Raw genomic sequence first — 4,098 nt, 5'->3', positions numbered from 1 at the left:
GAAGGGTTGGCTTTTGCTTCGTTGACGTTTTCGCTGGCAACTTAAAAATGGATCAGATGTGAGAAGAAGGCTGTTTAAAACATCTTGGTTGCACTGAACCCGTGAAAATTTTCTTGCAAAGTCTTGTCGATGTAGACGATAATGCTTGTTTCGAGCCTCCGCTGCCTCTTCTGATAGCTGACCGATAGGTAAGATAGCGTGTTTTATGATTGTTGGGCCATGTGCAAGTATTTTATGAAGAGTGGGCGTCATTGGATGCCAGAAGTAGTAATTTCAGCAGCTAAATCTGGATTGCTGAAGAATCTTCGAGATGTGTTACCCGAATTAGAATTTCCGAAACCAGCTTTTAGCATGTCTATTAATAGTCCAGTCCTTTCCCTGTATACTTTTTGGATTCTTTCTTTATTTTATTTCACAAGTTTTTTCTCTTCTGTGGTTCGGACTTGCCATTTCTTCAAAGGAAGTTTATAAGCAAGGTGTAATATGGTTTCAAATAAACGGATTCTAGCGTGGAGAATTGACAAACCAAATTTTAATGACTTGGGATCTTCCTGAGTAGTATTTTCAAAGTTATTGAAACTTTTTGACGTTTTCCCACATATGTAACATCTCATGGTAGAAGTGGTATCGGTAGCCGCATTGCAAACTTTTGCGTCAACCATTGTTGGAAGCAATGTATGTCGCAGGAAAATATCTCGTATTGGATTGGGTATTTTGGTCACCAGCAATCGTTTTGCCTGATTCTCTACGTATAATATCTCTTCTTTTGTGACGTTGACAGTTTCATGCAGAAATCGAATTCTAATTGGCCGGCAGAAACGAATAGATGAAGGTGTAGGATTTTGCCACAGAACTTTTTTGGTGTCACCTATATGTAATTGCAACCTCAAGGGAACCAATGAACTCTGAAATATGTTGAAGTCGTCATCGTCAGGAGAGCTAAAGAGCGACTATTTTTGTTGATATACAACTTGATGTGAACCATCGCAACCCCATTTTGAAATAAGTTCGAGATTCTCTAATTCGGCTACCGTGCAGTTTTGAAGAACCTCCTCAGTATAAAGACATAAAAAACTCGATCTGGAAAAAAATAATTAAAAATTATGGGGGAAAGATGTGGTACTCGATCAAAGGTCATTGCATAGCTTAAGGTTGCCGTTATACAATATTCAAACATTAGCTTGGATATATGTGGATAAAAAGAGTTGCATACGTTAAAAATTTGAAAATAAAAAGAACAAAAACATTTTTATATGAGTTTTCAAAACCCCGTACAACGTATTAGCTAAACGAAAACCAAGTATTAAATTGCATAAAATAAACATACATACCATCTAAATTAAAGTCCATTCATCAGCAATCGTGTTTTCCTCTGCAAACCACGTTAAATCACTATTTATATTGTATTTATTATTTAAATTGAAAACATAAAAATGATAACACCGTATCACTTCGATTAAACTTGTTGTAGTTAACCGTATTAGAATATTTTGCGCAATTCTTACTTAAAATTGTGACATATCAAGGGTTGTTATAATCAAAGTACTGTCAATTATTTGATTGTTTACATCGACTTTTGTCCGCCTGCAATGATCCAGGCGAATCACTCTGAATCCTCTTGAAGGAGTAATTTAACTAAATCATGTCGTAAAGAGCAAAGACCACGAGTGGTGGTGGGTGGTGTTTCATTTAAATATATGTTTTGCTACAGTCATTCAACAAACGAGTGCTACTAATTTGATCAGCAAAACCCCCCTTCGTTACCGTTATGCATTTAGCAAAGCTTTTGATGGAAAAACAAAATTAATGCTAAAACAAAGAAGTACACAAAAAATACAAGTTAAAGAATTACGCAACATAAAACGCAAAGGTATTTCAAGCATGAATATGGGCATGGAGCATTACAGAGCACATACAAATTGAAATGCCGCATACATAAATATTTACATATGTATCTAAATATTGCACTGAAATTCCAATGATATGTTTTTAATTTCAATTGGATTTAACTAATGAAAGGAGAATTGTATGACCTACAGACTTAACCAACAACGAAGTGTTTAATGATTTACTCAAACAGATGAAAATGTTTCAAATTAGAGTTTAATTTCCTCTATTAGTTGTATTCTGTTTGCACTGACAGCAGCTGCAGTGCAACAATATGACCTTTCCAGAACCTTGACATTAGTTTGATGAATGACGCATCGACTAATGGGTACTAAGAATTTGTTTTGATGTATAAATTAAAACGGTTATATCTCTAATTTTTTAATCTCTTTTGTATGAAATAAAATTTCCCGTGTTAAGGTGCGAGGTGTATAAGTATTAAATAAAAATAACATAAATTTTGTGGTAATCTTCTAGATATATATAAGAGCTCATATGTCGAAAGATAAGTAAACAGGGTAGACCTGAAATATGTTGGTGTTAAATAACGATCCACAACTGTCTTTTAATCGAAGTTCTAAATGTGATTACAATGAGCAGATCCTGACATCCTTTGTGCATGTGACAAAAAGTAAAAACATTGTGTATCCGAGAGCAACTTTGAGTTGATATTCTTTTGGGCTTCAACTTATTACTAATTAACTCTAAATTATGTATGTGGTTTTCACTATTATCGGATATAATTTCTATTGCTCTTTAAAATTTTTTCCATTAAGATCTATATATGTACTTTTGCATGCGCTTTAATCACTTTGTCACTTGAGGTAACTTTGAGGTATCTTCAAAACATACGTTCTGAACGCTTAAACCGCCTTTTCAGGTGTCGATAAACTCTGACCTCTTAGTTTATTTTTTACGAAAGCGAATAAAAAGAAGTCGTTCATTCTTATTTTAGGAATATAAGGTGATGACTCACCAAGTTGATCTTTTGAGTGCAGTTGTTTCAGTCGATGTGTGAGAGCTCGCAATGTCCTGGTGAAGAGTAGTCGAGCCTTGTTTAAAGCGACAGACAAATTGTGTGGGATCTAACGTGAAAAAAAAAATATTTTTAGGGTCAAATGTTCATGTCATACTGGTCCCTCTAACGCCTTTAGTTGACTCAATCTCACTATACCATAAGTCACATGACGACCTGAGAATATTACTTTGTGCACAACTTCAATAGAATCCGGAACAACAACTGATTTGGACGACTTTCACGAAATCCGAAGTGATTTACGGCCTCATTCATAAAAGCTTCATCGATAAAAATTTATTATCGAAACAAACTCCAATAAGAAAGTGGTGCCTAGAAATAATTAGCAACATTATAGTATATGCTTCTAATGATCTCAGAATTGCAATTATGTACATTGAACTTCAGAGAACCATGAAAGAAGCGTCTAAATTCTTACTTTACGTATTTGTAGGAGTTCATACTTCCAGCAATAGCAACTGTGGAACTAGTTTACTTATATACAGACGGACAGGCAGACCGACATGGCTAAATCAACTCAACTATTTTATACGGTTTCTAACGTTTCTTTGCGGGTGTAATATACTTCGTGGCAAATTTAATATACTCTGTTCAGGATATAAATATGAATTATATAGCATTTAATGTATAAATATATACTTTTGTATATCACAAAATTTTTGGAATAATTTAATAAAATTCTAAGCAGGCATCATCGGCTGGTGGTATACAAGTTTCGAATGAATTTTTGCTCAGCACCAAAAAATAAATATTGCATGGAAGAAAATAAATCAGAAAATGTTGCACGAATGAAACTTCGAAGTCGCTGCATGTAAGAGTAGCGACTAATAGTCGAGCATTTAAGAAAGATGTATAGACGTGCAAAGGTTGACATGCAAAAGCCAACACGGCAAGTGGGCAAAAAGAAGGTGAAGAGCAAAATGGAAATTACACTTACGTTGCAGTGACCACGCGCCGTAGAGGGGAGGGGAATAGCACAAAAGCCAGACTTAAAAAGACATGGCAGACATACAGACATTGGAGCGTGGACAGTGGATAGAAGAAGGGAGACACCGCGCCAGGGAGATAGAAGTGGCAGACAGACTGAGAAATTAAATAAAAACTTTGTACAAAGCCAAACAAGAGCAAGGTTCGCTATGTACATTAGAGTGGGTCGATTCCGGATTTTTTTCGAT

This window comes from Bactrocera tryoni, unplaced genomic scaffold, assembly GCF_016617805.1.
Source record: "Bactrocera tryoni isolate S06 unplaced genomic scaffold, CSIRO_BtryS06_freeze2 scaffold_126, whole genome shotgun sequence".
In the NCBI taxonomy this organism is placed as follows: domain Eukaryota; kingdom Metazoa; phylum Arthropoda; class Insecta; order Diptera; family Tephritidae; genus Bactrocera; species Bactrocera tryoni.
This window is presented reverse-complemented; position numbering follows the sequence as displayed.